The sequence below is a fragment of the Protomyctophum bolini genome (assembly GCF_963924005.1).
Source record: "Protomyctophum bolini genome assembly, chromosome: 7".
Taxonomy (NCBI): domain Eukaryota; kingdom Metazoa; phylum Chordata; class Actinopteri; order Myctophiformes; family Myctophidae; genus Protomyctophum; species Protomyctophum bolini.
Genome location: NC_137868.1, coordinates 45709663 through 45728433, shown reverse-complemented (window position 1 = coordinate 45728433; position 18771 = coordinate 45709663). Strand labels below are relative to the sequence as shown.

Below are 18771 nucleotides of genomic sequence, written 5' to 3'. Positions count from 1 at the left end.
AGGAGATAGGTCCCGAACACTGCGAGGGTAAGTGTGTGACGTCACTGCCGTGTGAGTGTGTGTCGGTGTAGTGTGTAAGATGGTGTTGTGGGTGTTGCAGTAGTGACGTAGCTGTTGTTGCTTTGGGTTGGGTACAACTTCTCTAATATATATTAGATATACTTTGCGTATTTATACTATATCCTAGCATCTGCTGTCTGCTGTCTCTGGACGGGGGGAGGGGTACAGGGGAGAAGGGAAAAAAAGAAAGAAAATGAACTGTTGTGACTGAATCGCCTGTCTGTATTTGACGTGTAAAAAGGAATAAAAACAAATAAAGGACTAATGACTGGTCCAACCAATGACTAGTCTAAACCAAATATGGTCTAAACTAAGTACTGCACCCGCCCCGGCGCCCCGCCCCACCCCAATACAAACTGACTGCAAAATTAATAATAGAGATAATATATATCATACCGGTAAATGAATACTGAAACCAGATAAGCCCTCATTGGGGCATTGGGTTTTAGTGCCAATTTGCTTATTTCCATCGAAATAAGTAGTAAAGTGTGGGATACTATTTATATTATGAAGAGGATATATACTTTTTTTTTTTTTTTTTTTAGCGATGGAAATAAGGTCTTTTATTTTATTGTCCTTTAAGGAAGGTTTATGCATGTACTATGTGTATACTATGTAAACTCTACATTTCCATTTTTCCAGCCATTCAGTTGCAAAAAAACTAAAACAAAAACCCTTTTGTTTATTTTTATTTTATAATATTAAATTAATTAAATAATTTGGCGACCCCCCCGGAGCCTATACCCACGGGTTGAGAACCTCTTGCAAAGAGTACTAGGAGGCCCTATTGACGAGGGGGTGGATAAGGTTTAGGCTGTTAGAGTGACTGATGCTTACAGTAAGTTTATCTGGATGAAGAACGTGCTTTATGCGAACATTGTCAATTGTCACAAATTGTACTGTTTCAAATAATAATAATGTAATATGGTTATTAGATTAGCCTATTTTAATGCGACGAGTTTCTACAATGTTCAACACTTGCTGTTCATCACGAGAAGCTCTCAATAAAAACCCTCAAACAACGTACATCACTGAGAGGATTTCCTGTTTGCTGTTATCTTATATGATCTAACCATATAGGTGATAGGTGATTAGATATTTTTTCCGTACGCGTTACAGATTCTATATATAGCTCTATATCTCGCACACACACACACACACACACACACACACACACACACACACACACACACGGCATGCGCTAATATTTCTCACAGATTATCATCAGGAAACTCACTAACATGACTTCTGCAGCTCTGCCGTTGAGCCTGGTTATTTACCAGCAGTCTGCTTGCTATGAAGAGGAAGGACGTGGTCCCATTTGAAACACAGTCTGTCCTATAATTCTGTATCAACCTCGGTGGACTCAAGCTGCTTAAGGCATACTCTCAGTACTCTGTAAGTTTACTCTTTGTTTATACAACAAAAAAACATTTTTAATTAAACAATGTTTTAATTTCAAATACAAATTTTGCATTTAAACTGAGTTAAATGACAAGTTAAAGAGAGCCTTTTAAACACAGTCTGTCCTATAATTCTGTATCGACCTCGGGGGAATCGACCTGTTTAATGCATACTCTCAGTAGGCTACTCTAAGTTTACTTTTTTTTTTTTTTTTTAACGAATTAACCCTAGAACACTAAACATATGTTTTGTTACACCATCACTAAACACAGGTATATTTGACCCAATATAAAATATTCCATAAATTAATAAATTCTCATCAAAATATATTGTAGTACAGCAATACATGGCAACTTGAGGCACTCTTTAATATTTCATCGTGACTTTTCACAAATGATTTCATGGGGGGGGACAAAATCGGTGAAAATCATGTATATTTTTTTAATATTCCTAAAAAAAAAGATAAATGAAGTTGGGAACTTCTCCTTTGGTCCACCCATTCCTAAGACATTCCTGAAGAATGGTCCAGTGAAGAAAATATTAATAATTTAAAGTCCATTGTGGGTGTATTGGATTTTTCTCTATCACACCATCACTGAACACGGGTGAAATTCACCCGAAGACCTGCCTGTAGAAGGGATGTGGGCAGGGAAACAAACCTATACCTTCTATGATGTCACTGAGCATCATGAAGGTACTGAGAGACCCATCCACCTCAGACATCAGCAGCATTATGAAAATTGCAAAAATGTAACCGTCCGGGTGAAAATCACCTATGTTTAGTGTTCTAGGGTACTTAATTCAAATACTAGTTTGCATTTAAACTGAGTACAATGACAAGTGAGCATATCTGTATAAGGAGAGCATATACATATACATATACAAGAGATGCTCTGTTATGATCTGGTTAAGTTAAATTATATTTCCTCTTATGTACATACAATATATGATCCACCAGCTAATGTGATTTAGTTCCTCTGAAGTCTTCAACCGAGAGGGGAGGGCCAACTATGAATGTTAGAGGAGCAACACGTGGATTTCTGCTGTTCCTTTTGACTGTACCAGGTATTGTACATTTATATATTTTGTTCCTTCATTCTCTGTATGTCAGACTAACATCATGTGATATCATAATGTCAAATGTCAAAATGATGCATATTATACATCATACATTTTTCATAGATAATGGTGAACAGACAGAAGGCATGATTATGAATGTTGGTTTATAGTCAGATCACTGTAACTTTCTGAAGAGCAACGATTAGACTTCTGTAGGATCTGATTTAAAATAATAATAATAAAAACTAGTATATAGTTGGGGGGGGGGGGGGGGGGATATATCACCCTGCTATAAAATGGCTGTCTTCTAATGTGCTGAGTGATACTGTACAGTATGTAGATGCCGGTATGCCACAAGATCAAATATAATATTCACTTGTATTTAGGGTTGGGACTCGATTAGAAAAAAAAAACTAATTAATTTGAGGCGTTGTAATTAATTAATATAAATTAGTCAAATGTTAACCAAATATCAATATTTGACCTGAGAAGCTTTTTTTAATTTTATTTTTACATATTTTAGTATACGAGTGAATTAATGACTGAGTTTTGTTTACCGTAATTTAAATGTCCCATCCACTGGGCCAAGCAAAGTGGTCTGATTGCATACATGTAGGCTATACAGTATGATCGGTATTCGGTTCATCCAGTAAAAAAGGTTCTGTGGTGCAAAAACTAAGCGTGATTAAAATGCATTCATTTATTTTTCTCGTATTATTGTTTTTGTAATTAAAGTGTCGCATAGTCGGTCATGGACGGAGCCCCGGGGGAGCCCCCGGGACCCCACCGACTGCGAAAGTGTTAATTAATAGAAATGAATCTATACCTAAGAGTGTTAGAGAGTGGTGTGTGGGGTCTTCGCGTACTGTAAGTATAATGGTGACAATGCTGTATAGGTCAACATTTTGTTCTGTTCAAGAATCCAACACCAGATTGGTACTAAGATCCTGTTTGTCTCATTGACTAAAGAATGTTGGCCTCTATAGCCAGCAAAGAAACATCTCCTGTCCTCTAATAACTTCCTCATTATGATTATGTTCTCTATGTTACAGTGATACAGGGTCAAGATGTCTGTGAGTAGATTTTTGTTACTTGTGCTGTTCATGCATTGAATCCCAAATTGGAATTACAACTGTGTTTTTGTTTGTGACATTGTGTGACCTTGTCTTGTCGACCGAAACAAGACGTGCTTAATTGGGCCTTTGGATTCCCTGCACCACAGAAGAGATCTGTTTATCTTTTGCCTCTTTGTCCAAGAATAATCTGGTCTATTAGCTCTTCCTGAAATATATTTTTTTCAGAGGTGAGTATTGAAGTTCAAGGTAACAGATAGTGCAAGGTCAAAGTTTAGCCTTATGCTTATACTAATATGTACAGTATAAATAATATATGTAAATTAATGCGTTTAGTTTACATGCGCACGCACGTGTCAGAGCTGAAATGTAAATATGAAATAAATGCTTAAACATGTAGCTATTGTAATGTTAGAGACCACGGAAGTGAACCATTTCAAGCCTGTTTTCTCAACTCGCTGTTTTCTGCCAGACATTTACTCCTATAAGCCATATCTCCAAAACTGGTGGGTCAACCAATATGTCAATTTGTAGCAATGATTCCCTGCTTTCATATGACATATGACAACCCTAGAACACTAAACATATGTTTTGTTACACCATCACTAAACACAGGTATATTTGACCCAATATAAAATATTCCATAAATAAATAAATTATCATCAAAATATATTGTAGTACAGCAATACATGGCAACTTGAGGTACTCTTTAATATTTCATCATGACTTTTCACAAATTATTTCATGGGGGGTCATATCATGGGGGGGGACAAAATCGGTGAAAATCATGCATATTTTTTTAATATTCCTAAAAAAAAAGGATAAATTAATTTGGGAACTTCTCCTTTGGTCCACCCATTCCTATAAAGACATGTGAGAAGAATGGTCCAGTGAAGAAAATATTAATAATTGAAAGTCCATTGTGGGTGTATTGGATTTTTCTCTATCACACCATCACTGAACACGGGTGAAATTCACCCGAAGACCTGCCTGTAGAAGGGATGTGGGCAGGGAAACAAACCTATACCTTCTATGATGTCACTCATGAAGGTACCGAGAGACCCATCCACCTCAGACATCAGCAACATTATGAAAATTGCAAAAATGTAACCGTCCGGGTGAAAATCACCTATGTTTAGTGTTCTAGGGTACTTAATTCAAATACTAGTTTGCATTTAAACTAGACATGAAAAAGAAAAAACACAAATTCACAAAAATCCAATGGCAGTCTCTCAGTCACATTTGGTCACATATTGTCCCTCTAAAATAAAGTATCTCCTGTGTCCATGTCCTGTAATGTCTTTATATGATGTGTCCTGTGTCACAGCGTCAGCAGGCTGGGGAGTAACCTGCAACTCTGAGCGCGTGTGCCTCAGCAGGGGCTCGACGGTGCACATCTACTGCACCTACGAGTACCCTCCTGATCAGGGTCATAACGTCACGCGCAGATCCTGGTGGACTGAATCCTCCGCCGAATTAAGAACCATAACCATAAGAGCCAATAGTGTTGGGTGTTGCTTCATTTAGACCATATATGTCAAACTCAAGGCCCGGGGGCCAAATCAGGCCCGTGAATGAATTATCGTTTGGATGATATTTAATTAGTATTAGAACTGGCCCTCTGGTATATTGCACGGACCACCATACTACTAAAAGTCCTGCTTTGTGACTTCTTAAGACTGTCTGTGACTGCATGTCTGCATCCATTCATGTCAGACAAAGGCAGGTGCGCTTCCCTCAGCTATATAAGCTATAGGTTCAAATGGAAAAGGCAAAGTGGAAAAAGCAGTAATCCAAAGTAACGCAGACTGGCTGCAGATACACATTATTATTTATTGAGAACATTCGACACATCCTGGCCCTCAGCCTTCCTCAGCGCAAGATTTGAAAACCCATTTTTTTAAATTATTTGGGCATGATTCCGCTTGGAGATGTTTCATCTATTGTCACTACCATCATTTCACAATCATTGGTTATTATTTATATTTTGGGTTTAATATATATCTATTTATTTTTGCACCCTCTAGGCTTCCGGGTGACGATGACTCCTTCCACAGTGATAGAAGGACAGAATGTGACACTGACCTGTGACACCACCATCACCAACTGTAAGCTGAAAGACAAGCCCACCTACGTCTGGTACCACAATGGACAGAAGATGGAGCACGCAGAGGGACAACGGATGGTCGTAGGCCCGGTCATCAGTACCCATGCAGGGAAATACTCCTGTGCTGTCAGCGGTCGAGAGGACGTCAAAGCCCCTGAAAGAGCTCTCACGGTCAGATGTGAGTAGAGGTTGTTTTTAATTTGGCTTGTTGTGACTGTGTCTTAAAACTGAGCATACGGATGATGGGTCTATGACCCATCATCAAGACTGATTCGTTTAGAATTAGATAGATAGTAGACACATAAAGATATATATAATACACACAGGTTACAGGTTAAGAAGTAGCTACAATCATGCAAAAAGAGAAACATAACGAAGATTAAAATCAAATGTAAGGTTATTTTGTGCTCTATATTCAGACAGAGTTGAGTGCATTGAGCTTCAAGTACTCCCTTTGTTAAATTAAACTATTATTGTCGAGTTGTGTTCGTTATGATTGTATTTTTGTTGTTGAATTTGTGTATCCGTTATGTTTGTGTTTTTTCTGGACATTTTATTAACAAGAGAGCTATAACTGTAATATATTTATATATACAGTAATTGGGAGAAAGAATGTCAATACATATATCGTTAAAAAAAAGGGAAAAAAGTGCTAGATAAATAAAGTTGATCACCACCCCCAAAAACCCCTTTTGAGTATATAATCATCATAATGTTTTATTATTATTATTAAATTTTTGGCACCCTCTAGGCTTTCTGGTGACGATTAGTCCATTAGTCCATTTAGTCAAAGATGGACAGAATGTGACCCTGACCTGCAGAACCAAGTGTCCTCTGCCTGTCTACCCCGCCTACATCTGGTACCACAACAACATGGCTCTGGACACACGGAGACACACAGAGAATAGTCTGGTTCTAGACACAGTCAGCAGCAGGCAGCATGCAGGAGAATACTCCTGTGCTGTCAAAGATGACGACAGAGGTCCAGGTCCCGAAGAAACTCTCAATGTCAGATGTGAGTAGAATTTGCATGTCTGTAATTACAATTAATTCAATTAATATTAATTCAATTGCAATGACATTGAACCCATGTGCCAAGGTAAGAACACACAGGCTAAATCTAAATTTGTTATGCATTTATGCCCAGATTTCTTGCCTGGCTTTTCAGTCCAAGTACTCTATTGAACAACTGATATTTGAGGTTGTTTGCCATATGCTCCACTGTGCTTACAGAAGTAGGAGAGCACATTTTGCTTTCACATCCCCTGCCCACCTGGATTAGCCCAGCCAAGGTGTTCAGATGTCCTGCTTCACTAGCGTGTCTGTGAGCAGCCGCAGTAGGCCAAGAAAGAACCTTTGTTCTAGTTTTAACCATGTGGACCTTTGTGTTCCTAGTCTGGGCATGTCATATTTACATATTAGGTGAACTAAAGGGCAGACACAGGCGAACATTCGGGAAAATAGGCCAGCATTCATACAGAAAAAAAGCTTGGGCCTTTGGATTCCCTGCACCACAGAAGAGATCTGTTTATCTTTTGCCTCTTTGTCCAAGAATAATCTGGTCTATTAGCTCTTCCTGAAATATATTTTTTTCAGAGGTGAGTATTGAAGTTCAAGGTAACAGATAGTGCAAGGTCAAAGTTTAGCCTTATGCTTATACTAATATGTACAGTATAAATAATATTATGTAAATGAATGCGTGTAGTTTACATGCGCACGCACGTGTCAGAGCTGAAATGTAAATATGAAATAAATGCTTAAACATGTAGCTATTGTAATGTTAGAGACCACGGAAGTGAACCATTTCAAGCCTGTTTTCTCAACTCGCTGTTTTCTGCCAGACATTTACTCCTATAAGCCATATCTCCAAAACTGGTGGGTCAACCAATATGTCAATTTGTAGCAATGATTCCCTGCTTTCATATGACATATGACAACCCTAGAACACTAAACATATGTTTTGTTACACCATCACTAAACACAGGTATATTTGACCCAATATAAAATATTCCATAAATAAATAAATTATCATCAAAATATATTGTAGTACAGCAATACATGGCAACTTGAGGCACTCTTTAATATTTCATCATGACTTTTCACAAATTATTTCATGGGGGGTCATATCATGGGGGGGGACAAAATCGGTGAAAATCATGCATATTTTTTTAATATTCCTAAAAAAAAAGGATAAATTAAGTTGGGAACTTCTCCTTTGGTCCACCCATTCCTAAGACATGTGAGAAGAATGGTCCAGTGAAGAAAATATTAATAATTTAAAGTCCATTGTGGGTGTATTGGATTTTTCTCTATCACACCATCACTGAACACGGGTGAAATTCACCCGAAGACCTGCCTGTAGAAGGGATGTGGGCTAACCTCGCCTCACCAGGCTTTCCACCGCCTCGGAGGAAAGCCTGGTCTCTGTTTCAAAAGTCCGTATGATCCCGCCTGGGGCCGGATGATGTGGTTACGTCATGTTGTAGTATTGTTTTGTAGTCGGAACAGGTGGCGACAACTTCCTTTTCCCTCTCAATAAAAGCTCTCGCTTACGAGAGCTTTTATTGCTTTTAGTTGTAGGCAAACCATTGCCTACAACATGACGTAAGCATATCATCCGGCTCCAGCCCGGATCATATACCGAAATGAAATGGTGCCCAGGCTAGATGTGGGCAGGGAAACAAACCTATACCTTCTATGATGTCACTGAGCATCATGAAGGTACCGAGAGACCCATCCACCTCAGACATCAGCAGCATTATGAAAATTGCAAAAATGTAACCGTCCGGGTGAAAATCACCTATGTTTAGTGTTTCTAGGGTACTTAATTAAAATACTAGTTTGCATTTAAACTAGACATGAAAAAAAAAAAACACAAATTCACAAAAATCCAATGGCAGTCTCTCAGTCACATTTGGTCACATATTGTCCCTCTAAAATAAAGTATCTCCTGTGTCCATGTCCTGTAATGTCTTTATATGATGTGTCCTGTGTCACAGCGTCAGCAGGCTGGGGAGTAACCTGCAACTCCGAGCGCGTGTGCCTCAGCAGGGGCTCGACGGTGCACATCTACTGCACCTACGAGTACCCTCCTGATCAGGGTCATAACGTCACGAGCAGATACTGGTGGACTGAATCCTCCGCCGAGGATCTGATAGAGGACTCGCAGTATGCGGGTCGTGTTCAGTACCAATATGACGACGTGGACCGCAGCGCGACCCTGACCATTGCGGACCTGAGAGAAACCGATCGTTCTGTATACAGGTTCAGGTTCATAACAAACGTACCGGCAGGGAAATATAATGGCCCCGGAGTCACATTAGCCGTCAAAGGTAAACTATTCCATGTTGTCTATAATTATATTATACCTGGTACAAATCGGACTGCCACAGCTATACAGAAACACATAAGAGTAGTAGGTTCATTCATTTTGGGGCGGGAACCCCTTTTTGGTGTTTTAAACATTGTGTTATTTACAATTACAATTTAAAATTTAGGCATTTAGCAGACGCTCTTAATCCAGAGCGACTTACATTAAGTAAGAAATAGCTATAATTTAGCTATTGAAAAATAGCAGATCTACGAGCTCATAGCGCGCCACCGAGTGGCGCACTATGAGCTCGTAGCTTGTAGGTCTGCTATTTTTGAAAAATCTTTAAAAAATGTGGCGCAAATCATTGAATATATATTTCATAGCGAACATTTTTAACGAAAATATTTGCTTCTGGGGGGGGGGGGGGGGGGTCCCTGGAACTACATATTTTCAGATGGGGGTCCGTGGCCCAATAGAGATAATGCTGGGGGTCCTTGACATGAAAAAGTTTGAGCACCACTGACATAGAAACATGGGGTTTTCAGAAAAATGATTTTTTCATCGACCTCAGTCCAAAATGGGTTAATTCAACTATTGTGATCATTTTTAATGTCTATTGTGATCATTTTTAATGTCTATTGTGATCATTTTTAATGTCTATTGTGATCATTTTTAATGTCTCCGACTAGACTACTGTGAGTCAGACACGGACTACACAGTCAAACCTTCTGACGAGTTCAGGGGCGGTGAGTAGGCTTTTGTTACGTTGTGATGTTTCTGTATTGAATTGAGCGTCAGAACTCAACTCATAGTGTGACCTCCCCCTTCGCTGTATAGCGTCAGAACTCAACTCATCTACACATACTGTAGGTTAGCTTCTCATAGCCCCATAGTGTGACCTAGCCCCCCTTCGCTGTATAGCGTCAGAACTCAACTCGGTCACATACATATAGGCTACTGCATTTCCATTCAGAACCGGCTGTAGACCATGCTGCGGGTCAACACTCATTACCAAGATGGTTTTGGATAACGAGTCCTTGGACTTCTTAGAACAACAAATGGTAATAATACATCAAATACATAGAAATAGAAAACACGCTAAGAACTGTCTAACAGTAGAATATCTGTACAGTCAAGCTATGACTATATAGAGTGCTATGCCTACATAAAATGCTATCTATATGACCTAAGGTTAGCCTTTGCATACGCCTGTAAGGTCGTCGAGGCTAGTGCAAGTGGCTAAGATGGAGTCTAAAGAGCTTTCAGACTGCGGCGGAACACTTCACTGTGGGCCTCTATAGCAAGCAAAGAAACATCTCCTGTCCTATAATGCTTTTATGGTTGTGATCAGTGTTGTTTTTGGCAGCAAATTTTGATTTTAGTTTTAGTCACAGTCTCTTGAATAGTTTTAATCACATGGAATGTTTTACCGTTAGTCTAGTTTTAGTCGACTAAATCTACAGTTGATCTAGTCGACTAAAATGTGTTTCGGCGGGCCTCGATGCCGTCCTAATGACTGAATCTACACTGCGACGCGCTGTGAGCTTGTAGATCGGCTATTTTCAGCATGCAACCAATTGTAAAATGACGTATACTGGATATCTTGTCCACTAGTCCCTTCCTAGCAGCGTCTAGTTTTTATTTGTTGACGAAATTGTCAATATAATTAGTTTTAGTCATCATAGCTTAGCTTTCATTCAGTTTCCGTTTAGTTTTCGTCAGTGAAAAAAGGTAGTCGACGAACATTTCTCGTCTTAGTTTTAGTCGACGAAAACAACACCGGTTATGCGATTATGTTTTCCGTTCTGTGTTACAGATCTCTGGGGAGTGACATACGACTTTAATAGCTTTTGCGCCATTAAGGGTTCAACTGTGAAGATGATCAGCACCTACAAGTACCCGTCCAGATACACCGTCAGAGTCCATCATCGTTCATACAGTGATTCTTCATTTTATCATCGTCATGACACTGGCTACTACACCTATGACACTGTCAACGCCGACGTCATAAACAGTTTCTGGTTCACCAAAGAGACGGATCGTGCACCTGTGGATCTGTACCGGCTCTCTCTCTATGCGGGTCGCGTTCAGTACCATTGTGTCAAACAGCGCTGCACCCTGACCATTACGGACCTGAGAGAGAACGATTCAGCGGAGTACATGTTCAGGTTCATAACCAACATACGAGATAGAGGGAAGTATGATGGAAAACCCGGAGTCACGTTGGGTGTCACAGGTATAACTTTAGCATGAGGTGTTCTATACATTCTGTTTGACATCTAAGGAAATACACACACACACCAGAGAGGAAATATCTCTACCAGGCCATGAGGGTGGAGTCAGTGTCTGCCCATGAATGCCCATGTCTGGCCCAAGGAACTACAGGAATATTTTTGAAATTGCTCAACGAACACTCAATATACAACATTTCTGAATTAATAACCTCAGAAAAGCTGTACCTGCAGTCCATGGGATAAACGTTCCATAATAATAAGAATTAAGAACCATAACCATAAGAGCCAATAGTGTTGGGTGTTGCTTCATCCATTTAGACCATATGTCAAACTCAAGGCCCGGGGGCCAAATCAGGCCCGTGAATGAATTATCTTTTGGATGATATTTAATTAGTATTAGAACTGGCCCTCTGGTATATTGCACGGACCACCATACTACTAAAAGTCCTGCTTTGTGACTTCTTAAGACTGTCTGTGACTGCATGTCTGCATCCATTCATGTCAGACAAAGGCAGGTGCGCTTCCCTCAGCTATATAAGCTATAGGTTCAAATGGAAAAGGCAAAGTGGAAAAAGCAGTAATCCAAAGTAACGCAGACTGGCTGCAGATACACATTATTATTTATTGAGAACATTCGACACATCCTGGCCCTCAGCCTTCCTCAGCGCAAGATTTGAAAACGCATTTTTTTAAATTATTTGGGCATGATTCCGCTTGGAGATGTTTCATCTATTGTCACTACCATCATTTCACAATCATTGGTTATTATTTATATTTTGGGTTTAATATATATCTATTTATTTTTGCACCCTCTAGGCTTCCGGGTGACGATGACTCCTTCCACAGTGATGAGAGAAGGACAGTATGTGACACTGACCTGTGACACCACCATCACCAACTGTAGGCTGAAAGACAACCCCGCATACGTCTGGTACCACAATGGACAGAAGATGGAGCACGCAGAGGGACAACGGATGGTCGTAGGCCCGGTCATCAGTACCCATGCAGGGAAATACTCCTGTGCCGTCAGCGGTCGAGAGGACGTCAAAGCCCCTGAAAGAGCTCTCGCGGTCAGATGTGAGTAGAGGTTGTTTTTAAGTTGTGCCGTTCACATTATTCAATCTGAAATCATAGTTTAATTTGGCTTGTTGTGACTGTGTCTTAAAACTGAGCATACGGATGATGGGTCATCAAGACTGATTCGTTTAGAATTAGATAGATAGACACATGAAGATATATATAATACACACAGGTTACAGGTTAAGAAGTAGCTACAATCATGCAAAAAGAGAAACATAACAAGGATTAAAATCAAATGTAAGGTTATTTTGTGCTCTATATTCAGACAGAGTTGAGTGCATTGAGCTTCAAGTACTCCCTTTGTTAAATTAAACTATTATTGTCGAGTTGTGTTCGTTATGATTGTATTTTTGTTGTTGAATTTGTGTATCCGTTATGTTTGTGTTTTTTCTGGACATTTTATTAACAAGAGAGCTATAACTGTAATATATTTATATATACAGTAATTGGGAGAAAGAATGTCAATAAATATATATATCGTTAAAAAAAAGAAAAAAAAGTGCTAGATAAATAAAGTTGATCACCACCCCCAAAAACCCCTTTTGAGTATATAATCATCATAATGTTTTATTATTATTATTAATTTTTTGGCACCCTCTAGGCTTTCTGGTGACGATTAGTCCATTCACTGTCGAAGAAGGACAGAATGTGACCCTGACCTGCAGAACCAAGTGTCCTCTGCCTCTCTCCCCCGCCTACATCTGGTACCACAACAACATGGCTCTGGACACACGGAGACACACAGAGAATAGTCTGGTTCTAGACACAGTCAGCAGCAGGCAGCATGCAGGAGAATACTCCTGTGCTGTCAAAGATGACGACAGAGGTCCAGGTCCCGAAGAAACTCTCAATGTCAGATGTGAGTAGAATTTGCATGTCTGTAATTACAATTCATTAAATTAATATTAATTCAATTGCAATGACATTGAACCCATGTGCCAAGGTAAGAACACACAGGCTAAATCTAAATTTGTTATGCATTTATGCCCAGATTTCTTGCCTGGCTTTTCAGTCCAAGTACTCTATTGAACAACTGATATTTGAGGTTGTTTGCCATATGCTCCACTGTGCTTACAGAAGTAGGAGAGCACATTTTGCTTTCACATCCCCTGCCCACCTGGATTAGCCCAGCCAAGGTGTTCAGATGTCCTGCTTCACTAGCGTTCAGACTATACTGTACAAGTATACATGCACAATATATAGAAATAAACATATTCATCTCTGCCAGGCTAGAATGTACCGCCGGTACATTCTAGCCTGGCAGAGATGAATATGTTACGGGGAGGGGTTAAAAATGTTTGCCTCTGTGAGTCAGTCTGTCTGTGAGCAGCCGCAGTAGGCCAAGAAAGGACCTTTGTTCTAGTTTTAACCATGTGGACCTTTGTGTTCCTAGTCTGGGCATGTCATATTTAAAGTATATTAGGTGAACTAAAGGGCAGACACAGGCGAACATTCGGGAAAATAGGCCAGCATTCATACAGAAAAAAAGCTCGTCATGCATGATTACACAAAGCGTTGTGAGCTTGCAGATCTGATATTTCCGCTTTTTGATGTTTATGGTTTAAGGGGTTAAAGTTAATCTATGTTAATATATCATGTTCTACAGATGGTCCAAAGAAGGTTTCGTTACCAGTGAGACCCTCTGGTGTGATAAAGGAGGGTCGTCCACTGACTCTGACTTGTGAAAGTGACGCCAACCCGGAGGCCTTGTACACCTGGTACAAGGTCAAGGAGCATACATCACTACATCTGAAACAAAAACAAAAAACGTTTTTATACCGCTTCTCCTCTATCAAACGCAAAGACAGTGGGACATACCATTGTCAGTCTTCAAATGAATATGGAATCTTAAACTCGTCTTCTATCACTATAGATGTCCAATGTAAGAGTATACATGAAACATTTTCACTTCATCCAATGGCAACAATGTCAGTGTCAAGTCAGTAAATCATATGTTGAATATACACAAATACAGAAGCAGCATTATGAACACGGTAAGAATGTTCAGCCAAATGAGCACGAGTTGTGTTTCTATGTATCTTCCTCTCCAGATGCCCCTGTGAAGCCCTCAGTGTCTGTGAGTCTGTCGGGTGTAATAGAGTGGCGCAGTGAAGTGACTCTGACTTGCACCAGCAGTGATGCCAACCCACCACTGGTCAATTACACCTGGTACCACCAGAAGAAAACCATACACGAAGAAACTCGGCACACCTTCACCATCCCTAGCATTCAATTACACCACAGTGGAAACTATTCTTGCTCCGTCAGAAACACAATAGGTGGGACGAATTCCACCTATCTGTCGGTTGCTGTAGCAGGTGACAAATACGCAACCATTCATTCATTCACCCACTTATATATTTTCATCAGCAAATGTGTCGAATAAACAGTTTTCTCTGCCGATTTGTCAGTATTGTTAACAGATTCATAAAGTGTTGTATGAGTCAGGTCAGTGTTTTGAACTGACTTCCTGATCCCCATGCAGTACCGGTAGCTGCAGGTGCAAAATGGAAAGTCCCCTTAGCCGTTCTCCTCGTCATCATAGCCGTCTTTGTCTTCCGGCGGGTCAGGTAATGAACTACAGTTTACACATTAATCCAAATCAATGTGTTAAATCGCAGACTCACCTAAAATGTACTCTTTCATCCACAGACAAAAGCGGGCCTCTAGGTCTATACCACCAGCACGGCCTGCACCCAGAACCACAGTCCAGGTAGGTTATATAGCCCTGGAGAGCCCAAACAGTTTGACACTTATCCGTCCTAAGTTACAGTCTGGGTACTGGAATGTGCTAGCCCCTTTCTGAACCCTAGTGTATACTATACAGTAGCCTATACTATAAAGTATATTATAGTATAGGCTACAGCTGGGTTCCGAAAGTGTCTAAACCGGGTGGGGCTTGCATTCCCAACTTGCAACTTCCTGACTTGCACATGGTCCCCCGAGTGGGCCTGGTAAGTACACATGATCCATGTTGTTTTTGATGTGTGCAACAGTGCAATTGCCCAATTTTAATTAATTAATTAGCTCAGCCAAAAGGGCTCAGCTCTGTTAACCCATTCTGAACGGGAACCCATTTTGGTGTTAGCATCATGTTATGCTTTAGCTATTTAAAAATAGCAGATCTACAAGCTCATAGCGCACCACCGAGTGGCGCGCTACGAGCTTGTAGGTCTGCTATTTTCGAAAAATCGAAGAACAACTGACATTTTTAGAATCTGATCTCAGGTCAGAATGGGTTAATCAGACCAGTGTGTGTCCAGTGGAAACCTCATATGAATCTGATCTCAGGTCAGAATGGGTTAATACACAGTGCTTTGCGAACCCGGGTTGCCGAGTGGGTCAGCGCCAGAGAGCATGGTTTGATCCCAGCTCGGGTGCACAAATCACAATAAGTAAGACCTACTGTATAGCTTCACAGAGTTTGATTTTAACCATGAGTCTAGCCTATAATTCAGCTGAACCTCACTTCCACATTTATCCAACAGTCTCAAACATTCCTTAGTCAAGTTACAGAAATAATTAATCTGGCTTGCTGAAAACAAACTGTCTTTACACCTAGGAAAAAACGGAAACCATTATCTTTGGCTTAAATAGTAATCTCAGCAAGGCAGATGGCTTCTTGGTTAGAGTGGGTGACAATATTATCACACGGAAAGATGAAATTATCTACCTAGGTTCCATCCTGGAGGCTAATCTTTCCAGTGATAAAATGGCCACCAACGTAAAGTCAACCGAAAAACAAGATTCCTTTACAGGATCTCCTCACTAGTCGACAAAACTGGTCCCTAACAGGAGCCCTTGTACAAGGTTTCTTCGACTATGCATGCATGCACCTCTTGGTACCACAGCGCCACAAAGGCCCTTAAAACAAGGCTCCAGACTTCCCAAAACAAACTGGTCAGGCTACTACTTGACCACCCCACCTCACCCCTGCCCACTTTGACAGGCTGGAATGGCTTAGGGTTGACGAGGAGAGTACAGCATCTTGCAATAGGGCTGGTCCACAAGATTCTCTACAGCAAAGACACCCGTGTACCCGTCTAAATACTTTCTTAATGTCAACGAACTCCACAACCACAACACCAGAGGGAGTTCAACAAACCATGTGCAACCCAGATTCGGCTCAAACAAGGGACTAAATTAATTTTGCTCCTATGCCACCAAAATGTGGAACGCCCTACCAACAGCCATTGAGACATGTGAATCCCTTGACTCCTTCAAAACCGCTTTCAAAGGGCACCTACGGGCGGCTGCAATTCGAAGCTGGATCCCGTAAATAAAAATCTGTTCCCCCCCCCCACCCCCTTCTCCCCTTACTGCATGTTTTTCCCTTTTTACCTTCTTATATGATGATTTCCTGTTTGTTTTTTTATAGAAGTGTATACTTGTCCGTCTCTAAATGTTCTGATGAATTGAAATGGTGGACCCTGTTGTAAACAAGTGTAATGCTTTATCATGGTGTAACAATTTTTGTATTGACTTGTGCTTTCATTTGGCATACTGTGAAATTAAATTTTCAATCAATCAGGGAATAAAAAGAATAATTCTTTCTTTCTTTCTTTCTCAGAACGACAACTCTGACTCTGACTCAGATTTTGAGATCTTCATACCTTTGGCCAGTAGCCTAGCAGCAGCCCTGCCTCTTCAGCCCAAATAGAACAGCAAGATTATGTTAACTACTCCACTGTCCAAGTAGAACCAGGAAGAGACATACTTTCCCACCGTCAAACCCCCACCACAGCCCCAGGGACAGAATGATGTCCACTACTCCGGTGTCCACTTCACTCGCTATAAGAAGAACCAGGAAGAGACATACTTTCCCACCGTCAAACCCCCACCACAGCCCCAGGGACAGAATGATGTCCACTACTCCGGTGTCCACTTCACTCGCTATAAGAAGAACCAGGAAGAGACATACTTTTCCACCGTCAAACCCCCACCACAGCCCCTGCAGGGACAGAATGATGTCCACTACTCCGGTGTCCACTTCACTCGCTATAAGAAGAACCAGGAAGAGACATACTTTCCCACCGTCAAACCCCCACCACAGCCCCAGGGACAGAATGATGTCCACTACTCCGGTGTCCACTTCACTCGCTATAAGAAGAACCAGGAAGAGACATACTTTTCCACCGTCAAACCCCCACCACAGCCCCAGGGACAGAATGATGTCCACTACTCCGGTGTCCACTTCAATCGCTATAAGAACCACAAAGCCCCGCCCCCTCTCCATTCCACCGTCCAACCACCACGGCCCCAGAGACAGATATCTGATTATAAAAAGATTATAAAATTATATCAACCTACAGAAAAAATAAAAACCTTAAAGATTATCTAGTACACAGCAGGCTAAAAGAAATCAACACACCAGCACGCCAGGGACCAGAATACTTCAAACCCAAACAATTAGTAAAAAATAGAACCACAAAACGCGTCTTAGAGATTAAACAACAAATAACAGCCAGAACCAGCAACTGCATTTACTTAATCACATGTGAAAAATGTGGTTTACAATATGTCGGAGAGACAGGTAAAACAATAGGTATACTAGGCTGGGACGACACAGATACAATATTAACAATGCCAAAAAGACAACCACAAGATTGGTGCAACATTTCATGGCTCACGGCATTGAAGCTCTAAAATCCTAACTGGACAGTAGGACAAAGACGTTTTAATGAAAAACAGTGGATTAAGAACCTCAACACGGATTTTCCTGGAGGCTTAAACATGCCTAAAATCAGATCTTGAACACTACAAAACTTAAACTCAGGATTAAACTGGAGAAATCTAAAAGTGATTGGATCAGACTTCCTTCGGATATATGGCGAATGCATTTATTCCTTGCATTGTGCTTGTGCCTACACATGTTGCGACCTGCGGTCGCAACATGTGTAGGCACAGTGCACTGAAGTCTTTTAATTCCCCCCCAATTAGCGCTCTGCCTCCTCTCCTTATATGGTCAGCCTGACCAGTGACCATTACCTGCTCACCCCGTCAGTCACATACATCTGAGCCAATAAACCTGCCCCATTCCGTGACATGTGTTGGTTTTCATGGTTTCCAGTTATGGTTGGTGTTTTACTTTTCTGTTGTGTTCCTCTGATTTATATTATACTTATATGAAGTATTGTGTTCTTGGTTGCCTAGTTCCTGTTTGAGTTTTGCTTTACCCTTGTGTGCTTTTATTTTGTAGAATTGTTCCTATAGTGTTTCCTGTCTGCCTTGTTACTGTTTGCCTGCCTTGTCAACCTGTACTGTGATTAGCCTAGTGTTTCCACCTTGTCCTGTTTGTTCCCCAGCCTATCACAGTGTTGTTCACCTAGTGCCCTTGTGTATTTATACCCCACCTGATCCCAGTGTCTCCTTGCTAGTTCATTGTGGTATGTTGCGTGTGTCTTGTCTTGACACCTTTGTGCTTCCAGTGTTTTTGTTTGT

At 40.8% G+C, this 18771-nt stretch overlaps 1 long non-coding RNA gene across 1 annotated transcript; it reads left to right on the top strand.

Moving 5' to 3' along the window:
- Nucleotides 1-1294: 1294 nt before the first annotated feature.
- LOC308318182 lies at nucleotides 1295-8780 on the top strand. Its single transcript, XR_013964332.1, has 4 exons — nucleotides 1295-1458; nucleotides 2423-2529; nucleotides 3576-3596; nucleotides 8703-8780. It is a non-coding gene; the product is annotated as an uncharacterized lncRNA (long non-coding RNA).
- The last annotated feature ends 9991 nt before the right edge of the window (nucleotides 8781-18771 follow it).